Source organism: Corythoichthys intestinalis, chromosome 5 (genome assembly GCF_030265065.1).
Source record: "Corythoichthys intestinalis isolate RoL2023-P3 chromosome 5, ASM3026506v1, whole genome shotgun sequence".
Classification (NCBI taxonomy): Eukaryota; Metazoa; Chordata; class Actinopteri; order Syngnathiformes; family Syngnathidae; genus Corythoichthys; species Corythoichthys intestinalis.
Window position 1 is genome coordinate 57602322 of NC_080399.1, and position 14380 is coordinate 57616701.

Sequence of the window (14380 nt, forward strand, 5' to 3'; positions counted from 1 at the left end):
TTTTTTTTTTTTTTGCTTTTAACCAAAAATCGAGACTTATTTTACGCCCATATCTATAAAGAATTTAGGGATTTAAGAATTTATTCACAAGAATTTTCACCGGAAAAGCTGTTTACATATGGCGGCCGTCACATTGACTGACAGACTAGCATCGTACTTCGACATAGCTACGTAAAATAAAGGCTAACTGCACGTTTTTTTTTTGTTTTTTTTTTGCTTTTAAAAAAGAATCAAGCCTGTTTTACGTCCATATCTATGAAGAATTCAGAAGTATCATTTTTACGGCTTGTTCCGCAAAAACAATTTTGCCTTTCTAAAATTCTGCTCTGAGGTATTTTCACTGCCGTTAAACATGTTGTACCAAATGTGTCAGCAAGGTTACTCAAACAAAAGGACTGACTTCTGTTTGGTAATGTAGTAAGTGTTACTTGTTGGGGTCGTGTTGCTGACTATGTTATGGCCATTGAAAATTTGGTAGCGACCTAAATTTCATTTTAAAAGGGGTTTAATTGAAGTGGTCATTTTCCTCACATCATCAATAGTTGAAGTAGGAGGGTGCTGCTTGCCTGCTTTAATGACTGATACTTTGGAAAACACATTGCGTGGACTTTGAATGGATACGCCAATGTTTTTTGTCTCCTTTTCAAAAGTGCTTCCTTCAGGGGTTGTCTCTCCTTTGACCTACTTGAACAACTTTTGATCATAGTGATAACGATCCTCTGCAATTAACAACGATTGCCCATTAATTTGATAGGGGCTCTATTACATTCCTGAGATCAATACAATTGGTCCAGTCAATGGCCCGGTAGGCGGGGTTAGATTTCAATGGCTAACTTTTTCTATTTAAAGTGGTCATTACTGCGTATCGCCCATTTAACACTAGAAGTCCCGGAGAATTCTGCTACTCCTAACGGTCCCAAGCAATGGCCAATTTGGCCTCTCCTCCGAAAAAAACCCAGAGGTGGCCTAAATGACCCAAGTGCTTTTGAATTAGCAAGTCGTTGTCCGACAGACAACAGCCGTTCATATGGAAATGCAACCACTTGTGTTGGTATGCGGCCCAAATGGAGGGGAACACGCAACAGTAGTACTATTCATGTCATATTATGTGTCAGTTCAAGTCAAGCTACATTTATGGGGTTTTGCACATTTTAATAATGTGTATTGTTTTACGATTTTACTGTCAGAAAAAAATATCCCTGACAGTGTATTTGTGGGGCCTTCAGAAAATAGAACATTGAATCAGTATCAAATGTAAAACTGAAATAAGAGTCTGACGAAGTTAATTTTTGTCTTTTCTTCCTGGTATTTATTGATGCACAGGATTCAAACAAGAGTAATCACAGCACATCAAAACTATCAAGTCAAAACGTTGAAATACTATAGAAAACACACATAAATGTACCTCTAATACACTCTCTATCCTCTATACTGGACTTGTTAAAAGGTTATCAAGAATTTTTTGTTTTCCTGGGACTATGTCGCACTTGTGGTCGGATTAAAAAGACTTGACAGAGATTGATGTTTGTGCTTCATTTATTGGCCTGAAATGACAAGAGCCACAACTCCATCACGCCACATCACCTTGAGACATTTCCCAATTAGGACCCAACAATGAGCTGTTTACATGTGAAATGTATATAAATAACATTTTCCCACCTGAAATGACAAGAGCCACAACTCCATCACGCCACATCACCTTGAGACATTTCCCAATTAGGACCCAAACGAAGCCCCTCCCGAAATGCCTGCACCTGCCTGCGTGAGTTGCCCTTATATCTCCTGACTAAAAATGCTATTTATTAACTCTTGTCCTTACACATGGCCAATTGTACATTCAATATAACTAACAAAAAATCTAATGGGTGGTGTTTTACAATTATTATCACATTAACTGAATACCGTTTGTCCCACACACTCCCCCACAAAAATAATGGCGTCCCGACATTACACAGTCAACAAACAAGGGTCTTCGACTCAAGAGTCACTGTCAAAAGAGAGGGAGCCAGTTTGTAGAAAAGAGGCACCAACTGTCGATCAACAATCCGTAACATGGCGTATATCTCCCATTTGTACCATGTCCATTGGAAGAAACCGCTGGCCAAGCGATATCTAAAGAAATGCTCTGTGTCACAGGCAAAGTACCTCCACTGAAAGAATATCTATACATCTCTAATGTATGACTCTTATTAACAAGCATAAAAGGTAATTACCTCAACATGTGTAAAGCTTGTTGTGGACTGTATGCTCAAACTGTGTTGTCGTAACGTACCACAATAACACTATGTGTGATCACTTAGCTTGCAGCTGAACAACACCTGAACCGAATATAGAACACATGAACTAATAAACCAACACAGCAGTGTAATTACACATTTCTGCGTGTCAAAGAAGGTTGACCTAAAGTGTCGTAAGTGAGTATTTCAGGTGGCATTCTCTGTCTGAAAGGATACTGTCTTAAGTTGGCTGGCGGGAGCCCAGCATCCTCGTCTGCTTCATCAGATGATGTGGATAGGACTCGGAACTCGGAGAGTGCAAACGTAGAACGTGGACGAGCGTAGACGGCGCGCGGCCGTTGGCCGAAACGTAGACCGCGGCCCGCCTCCTCCTTTTGCTGTAGATAATCCCGCGTCGCCGTTGGCCGAAACGTGGACCGCGGCCCGCCTCCTTTTTTCGGCCGCGGCCAATCGGCTCTCCTCGCCTACGACCGCGGACGCCCGTGATTGGCTCCGCGAACGCAGACCGCGGCGGCCCGCCTCCTCCTTACGACGCGCCTGCGGTTGGCCCAAAAGACGCAATCGGCGAAAAGACCCACGCGCTCAATCGACAAGCCGAAAAGGTAAATATTGTGTATGAAATTCGCCAAAAACGATGCAAACCGAGTGTTGTTTTTCAATTACCGATTCGAGCTAACGCTAGCTAGGCTAGCTGGTGTGTGGATAAGCCGTGTTGTGCGCGTTGCGCCGCGCTAATAATAATTAGCCATGTGCAGGCACGCACGTAACGTTAACATTCAATGACTCCGTGTGCTATACGTCTTGTATTACTTGTAACTTGTCACAAATTTAACCGATAACTCATTCATTTCACTTGTGTTCAATGCATTTTTTGTTGTGACGTGATCCTCCCTAGTATGATGCCCACACTGTAAATGCTCCCTATTTGGATTACAAAAAACACTAAACAAAACAGAAATACTGTACTACATAGACGTCATCATTTTGTAAGTGGGCCAATTTTGCATTTTCCCCAATAACTTCGGTTTTATTTGGAATTTGGGAATTAGATGAACTCAAGACACCCCTCTCAACATTTTAGCATCTCTGAACATCAAGTCATTTTTCTTTTTCTAATTGCCAGCTAGGAATGGAGGCATCCTCTTCAAAACCAACAAAAACGCAATTTTATTATTACCATCATCTAGAATTTTTCCTCCGTGTCATGTCCTGCTTTTGTGTTGACACTTGCCTTTGTGTTTCTCAGTGTACATCAGAAGCGATGACCGGCCACCACGCTTTGCTGCCTAAACTGCGCTTGAGAGGTACATGTACAAACAAGGTATTGTTCTGGATGCCTTTTAAAAAAAAAAAAACATCTCCTTCATTTATAAAATGAATTGAACTATATTATTACTTCTTGTCTGATGTGTTTTTTTTTTTTTTTTTTACACCTAACAGGTAGGAAAAACTGCCTTGCCGTCACCGCAGCTCCAACAGGCCAGCAGATCCCCGGCCAGCTCACGGTGACCTTTGGGAAATACAAAGGCAAGACCTTCATGTGGCTTACGGAGGAAGATGTCGGCTATGTCAAGTAGTGAGTATATATAAGAAATTGATAATAGGCAGTGGATTGTGTGTCTTTGTTACCCAAAATAAAAAAATCGGTTTAAAACAACTACTGCATGCTCTCTTAAAAAGTCTCCTCGATGGCCACGTGAAGGAGAGGCGACGACAGAAGGGAAGGTGCGACACCAAAACTGGGGAGTGGAGGCTGAAGGAGCAGCTTCTACGCTACGTGGATATGTTCCCTCTGGTGTCATGCCACTTGGAGCAGAACATCGACCGGGCCATCTGCGGGCATGGCCGCTTCTGGTCCTTCACGTTCGAGGATATGTGGCAGTTTTATGACTTCTCCAAGCTCATCCGTAACGATCTCCAGGCCGAAAGCGCAGAAGAATGGAAGATGGCCCAGGAAGCCTTCTGCTTTGTGCGTCAGTGGCTACTGATGACGGAGTAGGACATCAATGTCACGTTAAGAGATTTCGATTGTACATCCTCACAAAGGAGGAGGAGGTTAGTAGGTCGATTAAAAAATAACATAATTTCCTTTGCCAGTGTTTTAATGCATTTCAGGGCTTACCCGTGATATTTATTTTTTGTTCTGTAGCGAGCTAAAGGCAAAGTTGCACCAGCTACGCCCCTCACGTCAGCTTGTGCATCAGCATTAGCAGCATTATCAACATGACCTGCTGTAGCAAATACACCATCAGCAGCAGCAGCAGTAGCAGCAGCACAACAAGCACCACCACCACAAGGTGATGATGAAGACTGGCAATGTAAAATACTACGCGCCTGGGCGCTTTGTGGCCAATCCGCACAGGGTCACAAAAAATATTCCAAAAAAAACCAAACAAACAAAAACTACACGGTCAAGGCGTCCACGTCCAAAGGACTTTCTGGCAGGTCTTTTGAAAACTTTGTAAATTTTAAGGAGGCGGTCAATGACCTTGTAAAATAAAACACATTGATATGTACTTCATGTCTCAGCTACTTTTTACACACACAAATATGCAGTATGTTCGGCATAGCATATAGTCCTGTATATTGTGCACTTTCCCAATGAGTGCAGACAGAAAATTAAAAACCTAGTCCTTATTTCTCAACACTTCAATATCTGCAAAACACTTGCTTATCATTAAACTTATTTAAGACTCAATACAGGCTGCTTAACTTTTACTGTGTACTATAGCTCCTTTATTGAAATACAAGAAAAAAACTGGAATTTGAGTGTTATAACAAATACATTTAAAGCATACAGAGATTGGGAAAAGTCCTAATGCCCTTAATTGAAAGTGGAGAAAAAATAGGCCAAGACAACACAACAGCTAAAACGCAGTAATGATGAAATCTATAATGCTGCGCTTCGGACTACGACGTCACTTGAAGGAAACAATGTCAAACTTTGGTCCCGCCCTCCCGCAGCCTCTGAACAGATGCTCAACCACCCTGCGGAATGGAAAGATGCCAAGACCACCCAGAGGTAACTTGTTACCTGTTGGGCAGAATGACCTCGTGAATGAAAATTTAAAACCTAGTGACTTACTTCTAATGGAATACTAGTTTCTTAACACTTGCATATTGCAGTTTGCTATTGGCGTAGTTCAGGAGTCAGCTATCATTTATTTCAACATCATCCTTCGTACACTGCTTAGTTTAAATTTATTTTTAGTAGTAGTGTATATTATTTATTTATGTATTGACATTAATTTATTGTGTGATGCACTGATAGGGTGTTGCTATTTTTAATGTCATTGTACTATTTGAATGACAAAGCCTATTCTATTCTAACATTCAAACAGCCGTATTCAACCGCCTGCAACTACCACAGAAAAGACAACACACACAAATTGACCTAAAATATGAATGAATCAGCTCATCTGTGAATACGTATTTTATATAACAAACAAGGCATTTAGGATTCTTTTACATTGGCCAAAAACACACTTCCTTAAAATAAATTCCTATATGTAATCTTTAAAAAGCTTTGAAATGTCATAAATATTCTTAATTCCAGAATAAATATGGTTCAAAACATTATTTGAAAGCATTTTTTTTATTTAGGTAAAAAATGAACAACTTTTAGATGTATGTGCTTAATAAGAACAAATGGCAATATTTACTGAAGTAAGTAAGTGGAATAATCTCACATTCATCTGTTAAATAGTCTTTAACGGGCAAAACATGATGGAGAAAATGATTTGACTAGACTATGTGGGCCTAAAGTGCAGTAAGCAACCGGAATTAGTGCTCATTGTTTAAATACACTTTAAACTCATTCATAAACTGTTTTACAAAAAACTCACAGCTGCCACCCTGGAGGGGATGTTCAATTGGAGTGGGTTCGGTCACACACAGATTGCAGACCGGAAGGAGTACTGACCAATCAGAGCAGGGTTGGGGTTCCACCCCACAGTCTGGACTGATGACCAATCAGAGAGGGCGTATTTAATTGTAGGGCAGAATTGATACAAATCAGTCAACGTTTCGCGATTTGAAGACAGAGGCCGCATCGCGCTCGACCTTTGACCCTTGACTCTAAAGTTTGGCCCCGGACCTCAACGTTGAGCGCAGGTGTCGCTAGAGTTCGATTGCACTTCACGTGGGAGGAGGCCCGTGGATGGGCTCAGGTCATCAGGACTGGCATGGGATGCTTCCAGAGTAGCATCCTTCAGCTCGGACCCTGTGACGTCATCAACGACCATGGGACCATCTGATGCAGCCTCGGAGTCACCTCTTGGAAGTTCACCGTCGATGCTCGTTTCGTGGTGGTGTCCAGGGGATTTTTGCGGGTGAAATTCCTCAGCATTTGCTCTCAGCTGACTCCTGGATGATCTTGAAATGATGGCTTGCCACTCTGCTTCATTGTCAGAATCCTCCGTGCCACAGTTCTCACTTTGTTTCACATTTCCCTGTGGTTTGGCAGATTTTGTGTGTGCTGGCTTAACATCTTCATCAATTGGCAAATAATCACACGGCAGCAACAAGTTTCTGTGAATGACACGTGTCTTTCCTGGACCGGTCTCAGGCTTAATCACATACACGGGGATGTCCGGTTTCTTCTCGACAACCACATGAACTTTCTCCTCCCAATAAGACCTGAGTTTACCTGGGCCACCTCGCTCGGAAAGATTGCGCACGAGAACTCTGTTTCCTGCTTGTAGCTCTGCACCATAAACTCTTTTGTCATAGTATGCTTTTGATCTAGCCTGTGCTTTCACGTCACTTTTTGAAGCTATTTTGTATGCCCTTAACATGCGTTCGCGCCACTTGTTTGCATAGTCACAGTGGGATGTACTTCCTTCCTCATCACCACCTTGGGCCAGACCAAACATGATGTCAATTGGCAGTCTAGGGCTTCTACCAAATAGAAGAAAATGAGGCGCGAACCCAGTTGCCTCATTTCGTGTGCAATTGTAGGCATGCACCACTTTGTCCAGCGAGCTTTTCCAGTCAGCCTTTGCCTTCTCAGGGAGGTTTCGCAGCATGGTAAGCAACGTGCGATTAAACCTCTCAACCTGGCCATTCCCAGCTGGATGATATGGAGATGTATGGGAGCCTCGAATGCCACAGTATTCTTTAAGTTTGTGAAACAGCTTATTTTCAAACTCCCTACCTTGATCATGATGAAGCTTAGCAGGGAACCCGAACTTGAGCACGTAATCACCAAACAGTTTGTTTGCTGCTGTTGTCGCCGATTTATTGGTGCAAGCATATGCCTGAGCAAATCTTGTAAAATGATCCATGACCACTAACACATACTCATAGCCCCCTTTACTCGGCTCTAAGTGTAAAAAGTCGATTGAAACGAGCTCAAATGGGTATGTGGTGACAATGTTGTTTAAGGGTGCTCTGGTGGGTTTGTTCGGGCGCTTACGCTTGAGACAGCTGCAAACCTTAGTCACATAGTGGTTCACGTCGCGCTGCATGCGCGGCCAGAAGAATCTCTCGCGAATAAGAGCTAATGTTCGCTCTACTCCAAGATGCCCCATATCTTCATGTAGCTCTTTGAAGACAATTTGGTGGAATACTTTAGGTAACAGTAGTTGAGAAGAAGTGGCGATTTTCCTATAGATGAGTCCATTCTTGTCAAGATACAGTCTTTTCCTTTCCTTTCTCAGTACTGTGATGTCATCATGATGTCCTCTTCCGTGGCTCTGAGGCCAGTGCTTTGTTAGAAGGAACTTTTTCACTTTTCCAAAGACTGGATCTTCTTCTTGAGCTTTTCTCACATCTTGCTCTGAAATAGTGGCAATAGGCGACATGATGCAATCATTCACTGAGCAGGCCGTCGAGATCGTGACCGGACACATCCAAGGTTCGTGCTTGACAGACTCTACATGTACAGCTTGGGTTATCGTACCTATCACATCCGGCTCAACCCCTCTGGAACATGAAAGGATGTACTGGTCCATATCAAGAGGCATTCGAGACAGCCCATCAGCATCGCCATTTGATCTTCCGGGACGATATTTAATTGTGAATTCAAAATCGGCCAGTTCAGCCACCCACCTGTGCATTGTGGCATTGAGTTTAGCAGAAGACAGGACATAGGTTAGCGGATTATTATCGGTGTAGACGACAAAGGATGGTGCGTAATAAAGATACTCTCTAAACCTCTCACAAATCGCCCACTTTAATGCTAAAAACTCCAATTTGCCAGAATGCAAATGGTAGTTCTTTTCTGGTGCCGTCAATGTTCTAGAGCCGTACCCAATAACTACTAATTTTCCTTGCTGTCTTTGATAGAGTACTGCCCCCAAACCCTCTTGAGATGCATCACAGTGCAGCACAAATGGTTTCTCAAAATCAGGGTAGCCTAATATAGGTGGGTGCAGTAAGCAGTCTATGAGGTCACAAAGCACAGTTTGGTGTTGCTCAGTCCATATGATGGGTTGACTTGAAGATAACTGATTGGTCTTGTTAGTTTTCTTGCTTCTTCTCTTCATCTCGAGCTTGTTTGGGGAAAATTTGAGCGCGCTTTCAGTCGATAACAAACTGTACAGGGGTTTGGCAATTCTGGAGAAATTCTGAATATATGGCCGGTAATAAGAAATGAACCCTAAGATTTTTCTCAGTTCCCCGACGTTTGTTGGCTTGCGGTCCTTCAGGGCTTGGACGGGTGCCAACTCAGTTGGATTCATTGTATATCCGTCTTTGGACACAATCTTTCCCAAGAACTTGACTTGGTTTTTAAAAATTTCACATTTTCTTGGGGTTAATTTTACACCATGTTGCTGGTAGCGACGCAGTACAGCTCTCATGTCTTCCACATGGTCATCAAACGTTTTGCTGTGAACGAGATTATCGTCGAGGTAGGGCTGGCATGTTTCATCCCTCAAGCCTGCTAGACACTCTTCCATGCTGCGTTGGAATTCCGCAGGGGCGGAGGAGAGACCAAAGGGAATTCTCACCCATTCATACAGACCCCAAGGTGTTATGAAAGCGGTGAGCGGCCTGCTTCCTTCTTCCACGAACCCTTGGTGATAGGCTTTCCCCTGGTCTAAGACCGAGAACCACGCGCTGCCACACAAACTGTTTAGAATATCCTGCACACGAGGAATAGGGTGTCTATCTGGTATGGATTTAAGGTTCAATTCCCTATAATCCACACACAGACGGAGCGTCCCATCCTTTTTACGAACACATACAAGTGGTGAAGAGTAAGGAGAGCGAGACTTTTGTATCCATCCTCTGTTTAGAAGATCCTCCAAATATTCCTTCACCTCCCTGTGAAGTGGCTTTGGTACTGACGTGTATGTACGGGTGACTGGTATATTGTCTTTGAGCCTAATTTTTAGTTTTAATGATGGAATACAACCAACATCATGGTCTCCTTTAGAAAAGGCGTTGCACTCTTCTCTTAAAACTGTCCGTACTTTGTTCTGCTGTTCTGGTGTCAAATGGTCAATAGCCACAGGTGGATCCCACCATTCTTTTTGGTTTTCTCCATTTTCAACATCTTCATTTGCTTTGGGAGTGATCTTGTCATTGTTGTTTACAGCGATAGGTGAGTGACAATCATCTCCCAGTTCTGACTGTCGAGGTTGCACACTTGCTGGATAGACCGCTTTAACTTGTTGGAGCTGGCCAATTACTGTACGTGGTGTTAGGGTAATACTATGACTACTGTCATTTGTAACGGGTACTGAAACTTTTGACCAGCCTCCTTTATGCCAATTTATTACAGCTTCAGTTAAAGTCAGTCCGTCTGGCCACTTTGAGCTATCTACTGGTTCAAACAAAGCATCTTGCCCTTCTGCACATGAATAGCTGCGTACACCACATTTCACCAGCTGCGTTTGACCAGGGGCAATAGTGACACTGGGTTGCCCTACTCTAACTACCCCCTCCCTCATGTCATCACTTTTCTTGACTAGCTTGATGAACATTTCTGTCTTTTTGCAGTCAAGTGAAAATGCCTTTTGTACTGACTCTGTCATGAAATTCGGGTATTGATCCATGCCATTTTTGATTAACTGCTCAATAACATTATAGCCAATGATGGGTGGCTCAGCAACACCTGGCTCATTTGAGATGAGTACCGGGGCTAGCAGTTCTGGTGAGCATTGGTTTGAAGTATTGAGCTTGAACTTCACCTCCACCCAACCTGAGAAAGGAATGGCTGTTTGGTTAGCTGCCTTACCGATTAGTGTCTCGTCCCCCTCCAGAAGCTCTTCAAGGCTGCGCGGTAGTACATGTGGGAGGTAAGTACTACGCCAGCTTTCATTGACAATAGTTACTTGCGAACCGGTATCCCATAATGCTTCTGTTGGTACACCATCAAAACAGCAACTCACCATACATTTTTTTCCAATAAGCGCACGCAGTTTGGCTTGGCGGTGTGAAATTGGGTTGATAAAAGTGGCATTCACTCCGTGGTGTGTACTGGTATTATTTTGTAGCTGAGCTTCGAGTTGTTTTATTCTCGCTAATAGCAGCTCTTGTACCTTACTGTCTGTTTCTGTTGATGTTTTGGGCGTGTATGGGGACGGCGCCACCTTTTTGATGTTTACAGTCTCGGGCCTGTTGCTTGCTCCCCGCGTTCCTCGGCACCCCCTTGAGAAGTGTCCAGTTGATCCACATTTAAAACAGTGGTCACATTGATCACTTCGCCCATTTTTTTCACAAATTGGGCATGCTCGGCGTTGGATGCGTTTTACATTGGGAGTGGCACGTTGTTGGCAGCCCTCAAAAGTTTTCTTCATTTCAGCCATTTCCTCTCTGAGCAAATTTACTGTTTCATACAATTCAAGTTCTCTTGAACTGTGAGATACTGGCGTTTTGCGCAATTTGGGTTTAACCGAGTCCATCCGGTCATGTGACCCCTCTTTCATTTCCAAAATGGAGTTGCTCTGAATTGAGCTTGCTTGTGTTTCTGTTTGTATCTCAGTAACTTTTGGAGTTCGGCTAACCGCATTTTTCCGTTGTTTTGTCTGGCGCTCGGACTCGACACTTGCAGCCTCATTCATCTTAGCAATAAGATGGTCATCTGTCACAGTGTGATCATCTAAATAAGGTTTTAGCTGGAACTTGATATGGTCACTTATAAGTCCCGTGCTGACGGACCTTAAGAATTTCTTTTGTATCACATCAGGACTGTATTGGTCATCCGAGCCAGATTCTTTTGCAGAGAGAAGCAATCTTTCTTTCAATTCTATGGCTCTGAATAAGAAGTTTTGTGGAGATTCACGGCAGTCCTGAGTAACGTTAACTAATTTGTGATACAAGTCCATGGAGCTATCTTCTTTAAAATGCCCCTTTAATATTGTTTTTAATTGGGCTAAAGTGAGGTCACTCTTCACTTCAAGCATGTCCCTCAAACTTAAGCCTGGGCTGATGGCTTTTACGACAGCTTCAACAACTTCATCTTCACTGTGCCCTTTCATTACACCTCTCTCAATTTGGTGCATTAGATTTGTAAATGAGAGCTTGTCTTTCTGTCCTTTTTCCCCAATCTGTCCACTTACTTTGAATTCTCTTCTAATTGTGACTTTTTGTAGCCTTTGTGGGGTTAGACTGGGACTTGTGTAAGTTAATGGCACATTTTGTGACGAAGTACTGGCTATCCTGTCGCTCAGCCTGTGTTTTGTAATTTCAGCAGCAGTTGTGTCAACCGACCGTTGATGAGTTAGTGTTAGCAAAGTGTCCAAATACTCTTTTGCTACTTCATCTTCTTCCTCTTCAATAACGCTGTCTGTTGACTCCATAATCGCGTTTATAGCGGCCCGCCTGGTCGCTGCATTTCCATAGTCAACTTTAGCACGCACACACACCTCTTTGAGCTCATCAAACCTCAGCGTCCACAACTGCTGCGCGAGTTGCTCTGCGTGCTCCTCGAGACTCATCCTGTCATGTGCTGCGGTGCCGCGCCTCCCTCCTTAATGCGCGTGACCGTCGGCGGCCGCTTTGAAGTTGTTCGTCACTTTCTTCGGCGGAAAATACTCTCAGCGTCACTTTGGTCGGCGGGAAATATTCTCACAAGCCTTAATCCATCCCGGACGAGCCCCCATTTGTAACCCGAGTCTGTTCTGTGCCGCCCCGCGTTCCGCTCCCACCTCTGACTAGGCTGGGACGCGAACCCGCGCGCCGCGACGATTCTAGTCGGCAGGCAAGCTCGGTAACCACTGCGCCAATAAAGCTCGAGCCAACGGCGCAGCCGTTAGCGACCTTACATGAAGGAATCGGCGGGGAGGTTTCCACGTGCTACAACGGATACACTTTCTGTGTACCCGTTACACTCTCCCCCCGAAACCTTCGCTGCCGATCCCGGACGAGCCCCCAAATTATGTCGCACTTGTGGTCGGATTAAAAAGACTTGACAGAGAGTGATGTTTGTGCTTCATTTATTGGCCTGAAATGACAAGAGCCACAACTCCATCACGCCACATCACCTTGAGACATTTCCCAATTAGGACCCAACAATGAGCTGTTTACATGTGAAATGTATATAAATAACATTTTCCCACCTGAAATGACAAGAGCCACAACTCCATCACGCCACATCACCTTGAGACATTTCCCAATTAGGACCCAAACGAAGCCCCTCCCGAAATGCCTGCACCTGCCTGCGTGAGTTGCCCTTATATCTCCTGACTAAAAATGCTATTTATTAACTCTTGTCCTTACACATGGCCAATTGTACATTCAATATAACTAACAAAAAATCTAATGGGTGGTGTTTTACAATTATTATCACATTAACTGAATACCGTTTGTCCCACAACTACTTGGTATACAATGAGGAGCAATTATTTGCACTCCTTGTGATTTTGCAAGTCCACCCACTTTGAAAAGAGGTGGAGGTCTGAAATTTCAATCATAGATGCATTTCCACTCATAGAGACAATCTAAAAAAATCCAGAAATCACATTTTTTGATTTTTAAAATTTGTTATCTACTGGGATTCAGTTCAAGTATTTGTGCACCTGAGAATCAGCAATAATTATGTCACTCAAAGAGTGAGGCTGCTTTCTCTTTCGCCCAACCCCCTCCTCAGCTAAAGTAGCCTGACTTGAGCCTTTTTCGCCCAATCCCCTCCTCAGCTAACACTTATTTCTTACTTGCCTACTGCAGGTTGATAAATTTGTAGGTAGATTTGTGTATGTCTTAGTCAGTCAAAAAAAAAAAAAAAGGTTCCTTCAATCAAAGTATATATTTTCAATCAAAAACAAAAGTCACTTGAATGAAAGCAAAATGTGTTTGAATGTAAAAGTTGCCTCAAAATAAAGACAGACAAAAAAATTCTTGTGTTGGTATATTTATTTTGCTTTTGATATGTTCTTATATTTTATTAGAATCAATCACAGCTTTGAAAGCCTACTGTAGGTTGTCAAATTTGTAGGTAGATTTGTGTATATCTTAGTCAATCAAAAAAAAAGGTTCCTTCAATCAAAGTATATATTTTCAATCGAAAACAAAAGTCACTTGAATGAAAGCAAAATGTGTTTGAATGCAAAAATTTAATGAGAATCAATCACAGCTTTGAGAGCCTACTGTAGGTTGATAGATTTGTAGCTAGATTTGTTTATTTCTTGGTCAAGCCAAAAAAAGTTCTTTCAATAAAAAAATATATTTTCAATCGAGAAAAAAAAGTCACTTGAATGAAAGCAAAATGTGTTTGAATGCAAACGTAAACAAGTCAGGCTGCTGTTTCTTTACTTGCAGCCAGCCATTAGCTGTGGAAGGGACGTTGGGGGAAAATTTTCAGCCATTAGCTGTGGAAGGGGGTTGGGCGTCAGGCTACTTTCAGACACTTTTTACTTGACAATAAACTGCTAAACTTTTGAGGATATTTTGACAGTATTTTAATAATTCTAATTTATTCGGATGTATTTGTTTGAATACCCTCTACATGTTAAAAAAAAACATTTTTGAAAAGATCAGTTAACAATTTGCTGTCGATATAGATTGAGATACATACATATTCAGAAACACTACAACTAAGCATACCAAGCAACAGTGGTAACAAGAAAAGCACCTCACATGAAATGGCTGGGGAAAAAATATGCAAGACTAGTAAATACCACTCTTGGTTCAGATACAAGCTATCATTCAGGCAACCTTTACATTCAAACACATTTTGCTTTCATTCAAGTGGCTTT

General features: G+C 42.6%; 1 long non-coding RNA gene across 1 annotated transcript; it reads left to right on the forward strand.

Moving 5' to 3' along the window:
- Nucleotides 1-4099: 4099 nt before the first annotated feature.
- On the forward strand, nucleotides 4100-4753 carry LOC130916128 (uncharacterized). The gene is made up of 2 exons (XR_009063231.1): nucleotides 4100-4292; nucleotides 4387-4753. It is a non-coding gene; the product is annotated as an uncharacterized LOC130916128 (long non-coding RNA).
- The last annotated feature ends 9627 nt before the right edge of the window (nucleotides 4754-14380 follow it).